The sequence below is a fragment of the Podarcis muralis genome, chromosome 5 (genome assembly GCF_964188315.1).
Source record: "Podarcis muralis chromosome 5, rPodMur119.hap1.1, whole genome shotgun sequence".
In the NCBI taxonomy this organism is placed as follows: domain Eukaryota; kingdom Metazoa; phylum Chordata; class Lepidosauria; order Squamata; family Lacertidae; genus Podarcis; species Podarcis muralis.
The window spans coordinates 21,645,184-21,659,910 of record NC_135659.1 but is presented as its reverse complement, the minus strand read 5'-3'; the positions used below and the strand labels follow the sequence as shown (position 1 = coordinate 21,659,910).

General features: G+C 41.1%; 1 long non-coding RNA gene across 2 annotated transcripts in view; it reads left to right on the top strand.

Moving 5' to 3' along the window:
• The window catches only part of LOC114598660 (uncharacterized), a 96,180-nt gene that overhangs the window by 34,601 nt on the left and 46,852 nt on the right, over positions 1-14,727 (top strand). For both annotated transcript variants that reach the window (XR_013392854.1, XR_003707102.2), the window contains exon 2: positions 12,253-12,411. This is a non-coding gene — a long non-coding RNA (uncharacterized LOC114598660). The remainder of the gene's footprint in view (positions 1-12,252; positions 12,412-14,727) is intronic.

Genomic DNA, 14,727 nt, shown 5'->3' with positions numbered 1-14,727 from the left:
GGGCAACAGTTTGGGGGCTTCTGCCACCCAAGATGGCTGCTTCACTCCACTTCATGGGCAAGCCAGCGGCAACTCAATGCCCAACAAATTTATTGTGGTGTGAGCTTTGGGACCCCTCCTGAGGTGTTGTTTATTGAGCATTCATCCTGATTTGCTTGCAGAAAGCTTACACAGAAGTTAGATTGTATTTGCTCTTTACTGTGCATTTGTTCTGATTTTTTTGTGGGGTGGTTACATGATGATGAGTTTTGAAGGCAACAGAGCTCTCAAGTTCACTTTTAACTGCACAAAGTTCTGGTGTGTGCTTGAACTGCACGATCAAAGTAGTGATCGTGCAGAGGCATGCTGTGTCAACAACATTCTGCTTTATCAAACTCGTGCTGCAATCCATTTGTTCGGCTCTACGTTACTATAGAACTCATTGTTTCTTTGGCAGCAAGAGACTAGCATCATTCTCCTTCTCAAATTCTTAATAAATACATGTAATCATATCACAGTGCTCCAACTTCCAATTCAACAGTGTTCTTGAAGTCTTTAGTGTTGCATCCATCAGTTATTCCATTGCCTTGCATGTCACAAGTTGGGAAGGTTTAAACAGGTGCTCAGCCTGCGCGTGGGCTGCTGCCAGAAAGCTCTTATTGGCAACAGCAATCCATGCAAAGGGAGATAAGTTCAAACTTGCTGTTGGAAATCTTTGTTTGTGTTGGTGCTCCACACTTGGGGAGTGATACTGAAGTCGACTTCTACCACCTCTTTCATTTCTTACAAGCTCATGTCGTTCTGGAGCGTGGTATGGAATGAAAAGGGGTTTAACACCAGCTACCTGGTTCTGCTTGAAATGTAGCCACTTCAGCCGGCTAAGCTCAGAATGGTCCACTAGGGGCCCATCATTTTGTTTCAGGACCCCCTCAGATGCAGAGTCTCTAAATGTTGCATGTGATCAGACAACAAAATGGGAGAAAGTGGTTCAACTATTGCTCTCCCAAACACAAATTATGAGAACCTGCAAGGGTTTTTCAGTGTCAGCCAAAGGCAGATGGCCACATTGAATGGATTGGAGACGTTACATGGTTGATTGAAGTGGAGCAAATTGCTTAACAAGATTTCATTTCTCATAAGTTATTAGCGAAACATTCAAAAAGCAACTAGGACAACCCCCCCCCAATTGCTAGTATTTTGCAGCAAAAACTTTAACTTAGCACTTTTTGTTATTTGCTTAAATTAGGGTAGATTATATTAGCACCTCCCCCTGCACAGACATACAAGTTCATGCTATACTCAGGTATATATATTTTCAAATCAGTCAAGTTCATTCCAGCCCGCCTTACAGAGAGGTTCTTACTTAGCATTCATCTCAATACCCATGTACAGTGTAGCTGTTAATCTCCCATGTACAAAAGAGTTGGGGGGGGGGGAGGAAGAGGTTGAGTTGGAATGTAGGTATATCTTTACCTGTCTTCTCAGAGTTAACTCTACCTCTTTCTTGTATAGAGAGGTGGGAGAACAGACATATAATTTAGCAACTATATATTAAATGTCCAAGCCTGTAAAGATCTACGCATTTACAACTTTGTACACTTGAGAATCAACAGAAAAACCTCACCCCTGCTGTTCTGTTTTTCAAGGTCACTGCCAAAACAACATGCCGTGTGTGGCACACAGTGTAATTTGTATAGGAGGCATGGGAGCAGATGGAGCCATAATTCACTAAGCCAAGCCCTATGCAACCAACTAATATCAAACTATATTTTTTTTCCATGGCTTGCCTTCATACATTTGACTTTCAATTTCCATAAATACCAGCCTTTCTGCAAGCAGGAAAGAAAATAGTTAGGGCCTCAATTCTGAACTCACTTATCGCAAGCCAAGGGAACTCTACTGAGGGAACTCTTCAGCAATGAAATAAACATTGTTCCTCCATATTTATCTTTGTGTCATTTAGATCAGAAGAGTGCACTTCGAGCTCATTTTCCTTCTCTCCCCCCCCCCCCCACCCCAAGGTAAAATGCAGACACCACAATTTCTGAGCAGGCAGTGGAAGGAAACCGTTGTGAATCACCTGCCTGGTCACTTGTACTTAAAATTAATTCAAACCAAAACTAGTGTGTGGGGTAGAACGGTTTCTGGTCTGTACTACTAAAGACTGCAGACGGGTGAAATTATTGAAAGCTCTTTTCTCCTCCAAATAATAAAAAAGACTTCTCTAGAGAAAATTAAAATCACATCAGTTAGCAGGGTTCTACGCTATCCTTCATCTTTACATGCAAGTTTTATGGTGCAGGATTTGTTTGGTTTTTTAAAAAATGTGGGAGCTTTCAAACTTCATTCATTCATTCATTCATTTAATGAATGCACCACATTTCATATGAGGATCACAGGGTGGTTTACAGTATAAAAACACAAAAAATGCATAACATAATATCAAATGAAACAATACTCCCACAAACCTAGTTTAAAGGGCCATAGGCTGTTTTCATTAGCCAGTAGCCTGAGTGAATAGAATGTTTTTGCCTGTCGCTAGGATATGCAATGAAGGCACCAGGCAAGTTTCCCCAAGAAGAGCATTTCACAAATGAGGAACCCACAAACATGCAGCCCCACCTATAGCCTGCTTTGCGGTAATTCAGTACAAGAACAGATTTAACGCAGAATCTGATACTTGTGACTTGGTATTAAGGCACCAGAGTGATGAGGGTCACTAGACAGACCCTGGAGGTTGAGTGAAAAGTCACCATATGCTAGGACTGGATGAGTCAGTCTATCGAATCATAGAATTGCAGGGTTGGAAGGGATCAGGAGGGTCATCTAGTCCAACCCCCTGCAATGCAGGAATCTTTTGCCCAACCTGGGGCTCGAATCCACGCTCTACTGACTGAGCTATCCCAGGTCCGTGCAATATTTCACATGTATTCATTCATGTGCCCATTCATTCCTTTTCCCACATTAATCTGTTTTTAAAAAAATCAAAATCATATTTAAATAGCTATTTTATGTGCATTCTATTCTAAACTAACTTTGTGCTAAATCTTAATGCATTTTGGGTACATCTAAACTGTCCAATTGCATTCCAAGCTGCACATTAGTTCCGGTGGCGTGGATCAGGTCTGCTCACAGAGATATAATTCCTCAAGCACCGCTATGCTCTGTGTCATTGGATGCCCAGTCATCTGTATACATCTGTCGGATTTAAAAGGTCAGAACACAAACAAGAGTTGTGCAAGTGGTCCTCTCCATAGGTTTTTGTAGTTTGATTTTAATAACTGTGTGTGTGTGTGTGTGTGTGTGTGTGTGTGTGTGTTCCTGTTGTTCCTTATCTTCCAACATATACATTTTTTGTTCCAGGAAATGTCAGGAATGCCTTCTGGTTGCTTTTAAATAAACATGAAAGACTCCCTTGCAAGACACAGTATTTTAAATAATTACAAAGGAGGAAGTGTGCTTGGATTATAACAGTTTAAGAGTTTTGAAAGGTCAAGAATCTCATGCTGTAATTAACATGCATTATCTTTATCATTGAACCCAAAGTCTTCTGCTATCGCCTACCTCCATTAGGCTCGGGCAGAATTTTAATATGTCTACAGCATAATCTGCTCCTATACACTTAACACTAAGCTGCGCTGCTCAACTGGGATCTAACATTACTCGACACATGTTACTGTTGTCATTTCATTTGTCACTAAAACCTTGTTTACTTGCTTCCTGTTATTAATTATTGGGAACAGGATCCTTTCAGGCTAGAGAAGTAGCTCTTTTAACTCCTGTCTAGACTTTTCAAGGGAAATATTGATGAGCCCTTTCATGTTTCTGCTAAACCAGAGATTGAGATAACAATGTGTTTTAGTGCAAACAATGTAAAGCCTCATTATTTCTTGCCAAAAAAATATATCACCGCAACTCCTACCCTCCTTATTAGTCACTGGAGCAATAATTTCTTACATAGTTGGATACTTCCTCAGTTTGTCAGACTGATTAATTAACGGCTCACAGCAGGAGCTCAGAACTGAACAACCTACAGAAATTGTAAAAGATCAGCATTACTAGTTCATAAAATATTGGAATAGATCCCCATGTAGAAAGGAAGGAACAGTGTTCTGAGCATTCTTTGCTTTCATGTGACCATTCTAAAGTCACCCATGCTTTCCTAAAGATTCCTGGATGGTAGGTGAAGATAATTTGAGTAAAAAGAAAAAGGCATCTTTGCTCTAATGCCCTGAAGAGCCGTCCTTTCTGTGGAGAAGATATGGGAATCTAAGATCCCGAACAATATTTGTAAAAAAAGGTTACAGCAACTTTGTCTACTGCAGTCTGCAGATATAGCACGCATTTGTCTGAATTCAAAGAACTGTGTGAATACTTATCCTATAGCTTGCAGTTCGTTTAGTGGATTTTCTCCTAAATCCAGCCCACTCCCCTCCCCACTTTGACTATTACTATCTGGCAGTTCTTTTTAAAAGCTTTTGACTCTCTCCAGCTATGAGAGTTCCCCTTTTCTAAGCCCCTCTAATAGTGCTGAGTGGACAAAAAATTACAGATGCGGGAAAAGCTGACAAATGACTGCACGGTCCCTCCTCCTCCCTGCCTTTCCAGTGCCTCGACAGTCAAAGCTTCTGCCAAAACATGCCTGAAAGCTAGCGAAGGAGACAAAGGCACAAAGATCCCATTTGCTCGAGGAAAATAGACTTCATGTGTAAAACACCAGCAAGAAGAATACAGAGCTGGCAAGATGTCCAAGGCTTCAGATGCAAAATGCAGGGGAAAGCATTCTTAGGAAGATGAGAATTGTATATACTAAGCTCAACAAAATAGCTGCAAAGAGGGACACTTTACAGGCATGATAGCTGCCATGAAGAAAGACTGAATAGAAAATTCTGAGTTTTATAGAGCACACTCTAACCTTTTACTTCAGGCTGTTCATGATCTTCGCCAAATAAATATTTTTCAAGCACTGCAACAAGGAAACTCAATATATGAATTATGCAGATAAAATAATTTTGCATATATTTCCAGAACTCAATTGATTCCTTTACAAAGCAGAGGTGGAGGCAGCAATCCTGTACACACAATCTTAGCTAAATCTCATTGATCTCAGTGAGATTTACTTCTAAGTAGACATGCTTAAGATTGCATTGTTAGGCTCTTAGAATTTGTGGTGGTTTCTGCAGTTAAGATGGCAAAGCAGGGCTGGAAAGGAAGATCACAGAGAACAGAGATGAGGCAATGGGGACTGGGGGGAAAAGAGAATGAAGCTGTCAATGTCATAAAACACTTCCTTATGATACTACAGATTTTCCGTAATGGAATATCAAAAGATGAAGACTGGTACTTGTTTTACAAATAAGGCAAATCTGAGGATGGCCATAAATTTCATAAATATCTGGCCGAAAAGCCCTAGAGGTTTACCACATCTCCTTCCTTCCCAGTCCCCCTAGCCATAGCCCTTGCCCATAGATAACCAGTTCTTCTTTTCACCACTATTTCTACTTAGATGCCCACCGATTTTAGCTTAGTAAAGTTGTTGTTGTTTTTGGCATATAGTTCCTAGACTATATGCTTCGTGAGACAGTAATCAGGGGCCTCCAGGTGTTTTTCTACTCAGATGTTGTTGCTGCTCCAATCAGCATGGCCAGTTGTTAGGGTAGGGGGAGTTGCAGTCCTACAACATTTGGGCTGCCACAAGTTTTCCATAGCTAGTTACAGGAGTTGTCTATTTAAAGGATTTTGTCAGTGAGACCGACCTGCAAGTTCTTTTTAAAAGCTTTTGACCTACTGACTGTTAATCTACTTACTGCCACCAAGACGTGTATCACAACTAGTTGAAAGAAAGATGGCTGACCCTCCATTTTCAAAACGGCACATCAAATTTTGAAATATTGCTATTTTATCAAATTTAACTATTTATTTATTTCACTATGGACAGCATAATGCATTTGGTATGGGGGAAATGACTTTATTTGCAATGTTTTGCAAGAACTAGTTTCTAACGTATAAATATTTTTCTCCCTTTTGTTAATTTTCTCATTTTCCTTTCCGTAATATAAATCTGTATCTGTTTTTCTTATATTAACAACAACAGTGAAATCCGGGTAATTCTGCTTGAACAAAATATAAGAATTCCAAGTTTCAATTCAGATCCACAAAATTTCATGGGACTGGGGTGTTCATAAATCTCAAAATATTTGTATTTATTGTATGTCTTCCTCATCATGAGTCATAGCAACTGTTGTTTTTTATTGTAAGATTACATTTGCCGAGTTGCTTCATATCAGAAATTTAAATGCACCTTTCATGACAAGAGTTTTTAGTTGCTCAGTTTTGAAGACTGTTGTTGGCATCCATCTGTCTTGAGAGACAATGGAAGAGTGCGCCATCAGGGGTAAAGTCAAAACTGTTTCAGTTGTGGTTTGAGGACCCGACCCCCGCAATGTGAAATGAATACGCAAGGACACGTGATATAAGGTTAATGGGCAAGAAAAGGCCACAACTTTATTGATTACAGCAGTGAAAAGGTATTGGCTTAGGCATTGGATGTCTAAAACAAGGGGGTTTATTCAGTAGGTGGAGCCTGTTGATGCTAATCCAACTATAGGCTCTCCCCTGATGTCACCGAGGGTCGTGCCATGGCCTCCCACCAAGCAGGCATCGGACAGAGTACACGACCGCCAGATTCCTTTAACAGAATACCCCAAAATTGAAGGCATAGGCGATGGCCACACCTAGCCCTTCGACACACCACAACACCACAACACATTATTCCAATGCCTAACCTACCCACCAATACCACAAAAGTTGTGACGATTGCTACGAGGTAGGCGAAAAAACCAAAAAGCCTAGTGCCAAATGGAAAAATTCCTACCAGGCCCCCTGTACAACCAGGGCAACCAACCTAAGGTCCATAGCAAGGCCAATGAACTAAGACCCTGAGCTCAAAGGGAGTGGAGGGTGGGTGACTCGTGACGGGATGACGGAGAATGAGGCCGAGGAGAGGCTGGCGCCGCAGCAAAAGGCTGCTGTACATGCCCCCTCGGAGGCACCTGGTTGGGTGCCTGCCGAGGGGCGTGGGCGCCAGCCAGGTGAGAGAAGGAGGCAGGGGGCTAATGCCCCCTGCTAGGGGTGGAGCTCGGGCTCCCGCCCACAACCACTCCCCTCTCTTCCAGGGAGGAGAGTCTTTATAGCACTTGCTTGGGCTGTAGAGACCAAAACGGGAGAGACATGTTTTATTGCAGCTGGGGCAGATGAAGGAGTCTGGTTTGGCTGGTGCAGATGCACCATGGTATTTCTTCTTTCTATGCTCCTCCCAGTAGACATTTCTCCTCTGGTCATTGCTGTGGATACACTACCTGACTGTCTGTCTGCAGGCACTGCGGTCGTATGCAAAGGATTCCTACATAGAAGGGTTAATGTTTCCAGCCTTCATGTCACATTTACAGACATCTTTTTAACACAGAGTTGGTCTGCCAACAAGCCTGGTGCCTGAGGCCAGCTCCCTGTAAAGGATGTCCTGCGGGATCCTGCCTCCCCCCCCCCCATGTACATGACCAAGGAAGTGTAGACATCGCTGAGACAGAAGTGCGAACATGCTGGGAATCTGGGCTTGGAAGAACACATCTTTGTTTCAGCCTCTGTCCTGTCATGTGATGCCCAAAATCTTCCTTACACAGTGTAAATGGAAGGCATTGCGGCCTTGATGACTGTAACCATTATATATATAAAAATATATATGGAATATGGAAATTCAGAATGAAGCTGGAGTGCTACCCAGAAAAAGTTCCACTGGGCTTCCATGCTATGTTACCGTGCTGCAGATTAAGGCCGTGGTTCAAAACACACAGGGAAGTGTTCCATTGAAACTAATGTGATTTTAGAACTGTAGGTTTTGTATACAAGTCATATCACAAACTCAGATTTTGTTGCAGATTAAGAAAATCACATGCACACACACACACACACACACACACACACACACACACAAACACTGGTTTATAGGCAGTGTTCACATAGATGTATGTATGTATAATCTTGTAAGCTAATTAAGGCCATGCATTAACATTGTGAAGCCCAAGTTCATATCTTGGATCATATTTTGATCCAACGAAATAAACTTGGTAAAAATGGCGTATTGAATAATGTTTGATATGAACAGTTACTTTTTAAAAAGTCAATGGTGTAAGTGTGTTGAGCATACTACTACTAGCTTTGGTTTTGAAAGGAGGCCCTTTTGTTAAGTATTTGCAAATTTGATTGACATCTGGAAGTTCTTTGAATCTCTATATAGATTATGACATGGAATATTTTGCTCCTCATGTTCTAATGCCAAGTAGTATTTATTTTAGTGCAATTCTAGAAGTGTCCACTCTGAAGTAAGCCCCAGTGTATATGTTATTATACGTACTGAGGCATTTTAATTGCAGACTTAAAGGGTGGGATAAGCAGGAAAACTTCTATTTAATTTTTTTCAACGTGTGGCTCCAGTACAGCTAAAATTAACCACGAGAACTATCCGTTGAAACAGTGTTATAACATTCACAGTTTTCAGTTGGACTTCTGAACATCTTAAGCATAAAAGTGAAAATATAATGTGAAAATATAATGTGTAAAATGTTGCAGGTTGGTTATATTCACAGTTTTAAGTTGTGTTACTGAGTAGCTTTAATAAACATACATTTCAAAATGTAATGTATAAAATGTTGCAGGGGTTTCATACGTCCTCATCTCTCCAGGTCACAGATCCTTCTGCTTTCCTGTCACTCAGATGGAGATTTGGAAATGTTGGCAGAATGCTAGCCTATACAACTTGCAACCCGTCAAAACACGCAAAGCTCACAACCCATGTACAGTACAGGCGGGTGTTACAAACTAGGTTTTATATCAGGGATAAGGAACATCCAGTGCTATGGTCAATCTTGGCTTTCCAGGGGTGGTTGAAGTTGAGGTCATTTTCCCCCAAACCACAGCCACCTGTTTGCTGGGTGATGTCAGCTGATGGGCAGGGGGACACAGAATACTCAATCCTGCTAGATGCTGTTTTGCCAGTGTGTTCCTGCAGGCACCTGTTTTTTCTATGAGAGCATACCAGTGGATTTCATAATGGGCCAATCTCTTTGGCAGAGGCATTGGCCGCAGCTGCACATCATGCTGACCTATGTTTAAGCAAGAAATACACAAGCAGAAAAGAGCTCCGGTGACTCCCAGGCTCACACAATTTTCACTCCCTTCTCTTCTTCCCATGTGGCTGGGTGGAGCTTGGAAGCTTTTTCTCCCAGCAACAATGAGCTGACTTTAAGGGGAAATGAATGCAAGAGCTTACAAAGTCCTCCTACTGGCCACAATGCTGAGAGAGGTGTTCAACTCCAAAGCTAACTGCAGCTCGAACCACCAACCTTCTGGTTAATAGCCAGACACACTGACCCATTACAAGAGTAAACAACCAAACCCTGATATGTGTACACACTGGGTTTACGTATCATGGTAAATCATGGCTTAACATACTTCCAAGAAGCAACAGCAATGCTTAAAAGAAAAAAAAAACCACTTCAAAGAAAGGGGAGTAGGTTACAATAGTAAGTAAGTAAGTAGATATAGTGTGCCTGACAAGGCAAGTTTTATTTTGATTTTTTTAAAAACAACAACAACCTGTTTTTGCAATTATTAAAATAAAAGATAGACGTAAAATAACACGGTGAAATATGACTGTGGCGTGACAGATTATTTGCATCACAATTTGCATCACAATGCATTCAATGTTCAATCTGCTATTGTGCTATAGCATACAACTAGGAAAATAGTCATCATTGTGACATCTGATGCAAGGAAAAGGAGAAAAAGCAGGTTTCTGTGCTACAAGTTCCTCTGGAGGTGTAGGCAGTATCACTCCACTCCCATTGCACCCCCTGTGAAGGCTAGGTTTTGTCTTTTTTTTACTACAGGCTCCCTAAATGCTTATATTTTTCCCCATAGGAAGGAGTGGGAATTATTCACAGATATGAGATAAAGAAAAGGTACATTTGAGGAAACCATTGGAATGAGGTGGGAAAGGCTTGTTCTTTGTTAGAGTGGCCATGGAGCCCTCTCTACAGAGAACAGTCCTTTATATTACTGGGCTGACCTCACTGTGTTACTGCTAGTATACAAAGCCTTTAACAACTTGGGTCAGCTTACCCCAAATGTGCCAACTAGACTGCTTCAGTTGGTGGAACTGGCACTTTTACACGTGTCACATAGTACCTGCAATGCATCTGTAAGAACTCGATCATTTGGTGTGATGATCACCAACACTTTGGACCCTCCTACCTATTGATATCAGGCAGACTATCTTACTACATTTTTAACCTTCTTAATGTTTTAAATTACAGCTGTGGGTTGTTGTTGTTTTTTTCTTTTTAGTGGAAATGTTATTGTTTTACTGTGGGTTTGTTTTTTGTTGTTTTTTTTTGGTTAAGCACTTTGAGGTTCTTTTACAATCAAGCAGTATATAATTTTTTTGTCGTTTAAATAAACAAATAAACAAATATTACAAGCTCTTAATGGGGTTCCTCTCTCCTTGAAGGAGCAGGTGTGCAGTTCAGAGGTTTTCCTGGAACCACCATTATCACTCGAGGCCCAAGTGGCCTTGGAGGCTGGAAGTGCCTGTGCCAACCTTTGGCCATTTCTAAAGGATAGGCTGGCTATTTTGGTACTCATCCTCTTGTGACCTTCAAGCTGGACTACTGCAATGTGCTGTATGTGGGGCTGCTCTTGAAGATGAGCTCATACACATATACTGGTTGCAATTGTCCAATTCAAGTTACTTGCTCTGATGTTTAAATGGTCCAGGACCCAAATATCTGCAAAGATACCTTCTTTCACATCAGCTTGCATGTGCTCTTAAGTACAGGCCCACTGGGTAGTCCCTTTACAGGACAAAGAACATAGTGTTGGAACCAGGGGGAACAGCCTTTTCACATGTAGAACTTTCTCCCTGCTGAGGTGCATCTGGTCCCATCACTTTGTAGTTTTGTGTGGCTGGATAAGATGTATCTTTTTGGGGCAAGCACTTGGAGGAGAAGAGACTTGTTTAGATAAATGAATTCATTGCTGCTGCTGGTTTTTAGTAAAGTGCTCCTTTAGTGAGTTGTGTTTTGTATCTTAAGGGCTGTGTTATTTATGGAGTTTATAGATTCTTTTTATCTAATTTGACTTTGTTGTAAATCGCCCTGTGGTTTGTTCATACAGCAGAATATAAATCATCCAAACTAAATAAATACATAGGAAAGAGACAGATACAGAGGTTGCATGTTCAAGCAAGCACTCCTGTGGTGTCCTCCAGATGTTGTGAAATTCAGCTCCTGTCCTTAACAATGGCAGCAGCTGGTGGAGGTTGCAGCCTGCCACATCTGGAGGGCACCACGCTGGCTATTCTTGCTGTAAGATGTCCCAAGAATTAAGCTGGGGTTGGGCATCCCTACAATGACTTTCTCCTCCATCTACTGGCAGTCTTCCTTGCTATGGTGAAATGGTGATTAATGAATTAATTTCCATGTACATATCTTAAGGTGATGTACAAAATATAGTGCTGCACAAAATATATAACTACCAAACGCCTTGGGAATCAAGCCTGCTCTGTTCTGAATGGCCCCACCAGAAGTTCTCTCAACTTGAGTGTGATAGAATGTTCAGAATTCAGAACAAACAAAATGTGGCTTAGTTGCAGGACCTGCAGGAGTGCCTGTAAAAAGTTGTTTTTTGGGGGCTGGGGGTGGGAATGAAGTTTCTTTAAAAGGGACCCCTGAACGGTTAAGTCTGTCACATGCAGAGCATCATCATCCTCTTCATCCTCTTCATCCACGTCTTCCGCATCTTCCTCATCTCTCTCCCTCCCCCCCACACAAACACACTACATCAAACTACATTTACACAAACCTGTCTTGTTTACCACACTATTCAGTTTGCCCCCACTGTCAATATATTTAAATGCAATCTGAAGACTTTTTTGTTTGCACTGTTGTTTGGTTCTTAATTATTTTGTGCTGGGGGTGTAGTCCCTTAGTTAACTATACTGCTGCTCTGCTGTATTTTATTATAGTGGAGTAATTTATATTTATGCCTTACTGTATATGGCTGTTTTGACAATAAATTATGTGAAGCCACCCTGTGCTCCAAAATAAAGGGTAGGGCATAAAAATAACAAATAACTATTTCATGATGTTCCTTTATCCACGCTGCTTCTGTTAATACACAGAGAGATGTGTATTAATTACGTTTTCTTTCTTTTCCCAGATGAATTGGAAGAGGCAGACGAGTGACAAAGTTGGCTCAAGGCAGTTGGTCCAGCATCTTCTGTGTCTGCTCACAAGGAGCCGATGAGGCATGTTATCAGTCCTTCAAGATGCAATGCAACGGCCCCTTCTGCCATTACATTATTAGAAAAAGGCACAAGTAAGTTGTTTCTGTGAACTGTATCCAAATGCACGAGTGGTGAGGAATATTCATCACTAAAGACACCATGCTTGATTTTTTAATGCTGAATTTGATATTGCAATTTCAGGATTTTGTTTTTACAATGGCATTTCCAGTCCTTGGTGCTGCAGAGATCGTTTGGGCATACAAGAGCAGCTGTTTGTTTTTAAACACCCTCAAAGGAACTTAGAATAAAAGCCACCAAAACAAAGTTTAAATGCCTCACAATAAAAATCAATAAATGTTGCATTAGCAAAAGAGATTGAAAACAAACAGGCTAACCATGTCCTTCAATGTGTTTGCAGTCTCTAGTTACACATATTTCATCTAACCTCTCTTCAGCCATCTCAAAACCTAGGAACAGCATGAGCACTACATCACTGAGCAGCTGAGGATAGCCTGGTACAAGAACTATGTATCTTTGGTACATTGCTTATTCTAATAAGGAGCCATCCTTCTCCAACCTGTTGCACTTCAGATGTTTTGAGCTACAGGTCCTATTAGCCCACAGCCAACATGGTCAACAATCAGGGATGGTGATAGCTGTATCCTTGAGAAGGCTGCTTTGTGCCATTTTATATTCCCAGCAGGTTATGCTTTGTGTGATTGAAAGTCTCTGAGACTATCTACTTTTTCTGCATATATACAAAGCATATTTAGGAAGTTTCCTCTCCATCCCATCCTACTTCATCAAAAGGGAGGAAGGGATCTACTCGTTTCAAAAAGCCTCACTGAGTGGTCAGACAGGCAGTCTGGAACTCAAGAATTATAGGTGAAAGGAATGAAATGAAGGCCTGAAAGCTATAATTTATCTTTTTGTGGTGTCATCAGAAGCAGCTGTTAGAAGCAGGCAAATTAAAGATTTAGGCTTCCTCGGACAGCTAGCTCAGGAACGGAAAACTACTGAGAAGAACAAACAATTTGTGCCTATCTAAAAAAACTTCAGGATCTTTTGACCTGCCTGGTTTGTTTTCTTCTCATCTTATCTGTTCCTCTGGCTACACTGCTCCCCATGTATGGCCACAGATTGCAACCCTATACTATCCCCTCCCCACTCCATCCAAGTACTACTACAGCAAGAAGCAATGAGAAGCAAAGGCTTGGCCCCCAGTGCTGTCACCATCTTAAAGTTCACTGGGCTACTTTTCAGTGGCATGTGACAGGCTGCTTACATACAAGGTGCCCATGCAAAACCCTTAGCATTTCTAGGTAGCACTATGGGATGTGTCTGTGGTGGTTAACAAACATCTGCATTCCCTTTTTTGGGGAGGGGGGACCACTGAGGTTACTTGAAGAAAAAACATTTTTTTACATACAAATTGTAATTGACTCATAAACTAGAAATTATATAAAGCCAAAATCCCAAGTCTGCGTACTTTAAAGTAAACTCCATCAAGATCAACAGGACTTCTCCAAGGGGAATACAGTGGTACCTCAGGTTACAAACACTTTGAGTTACAGACTCCACTAACCCGGAAGTAGTACCTAGGGTTAAGAACTTTACCTCAGGATAAGAACAGAAATCATGCCGCCGCCCGCCCTATTAGCTAAAGTGGTACTTCAGGTTAAGAATGGACCTCTGGAATGAATTAAGTTTGTAACCAGAGGTACCACTGTATATTCAGGGTTGCAGCATTAATGGGAAATATACTGCTATTTCTGTATCAGATTCCTGACACGTAGGGCAAAGCTTGTCCCATCCCAAAAGCTCTTTGCCTCTGCTGCGCTCCTCCCAGTGTCCCCCCCATGCAATTATCGTTATTTATTTGCTTGTTTATAAGATTTCTGAGCCACCTTTCATCATAATCTCCCCGTATATATAATCTATAAATACTCTTAATGTATCATTGTAGTATAAAAACAACCAGCAGACAATAACCAGTAAAACCATTTCAATCAAAACAGAATGGAACAGCATAGTATAGCATGTATGTGTGTTATCAATACCAATATTTATTAGTCCCTTTTCTCACAGAGTGACACAAAGTGACTTACATTGAAAGCAATTAAAAACAATCTAGTAAAAACCTAGTAAATACCTAAAAACCTAGTAAAAACCTAAAAACATAGCTTGACAGCTCCTGCCCAACCAAAAGAGGTCTTCAAATTAAGGGTCAAAAAAGCCTGAATAAAGGGGGGGAAATACCTGTATGTGTGGCACCCCACATGTTCAGTCCCTGACTGTTCCCATATTGATTTAGGAAATGAATATAGTCCTCTGTGCAGAGCAACCCTGATAAAGCAGAGTTCAACAATGTGTGAGGTAGTCTATTCACATTCAAGCAAACATGAATT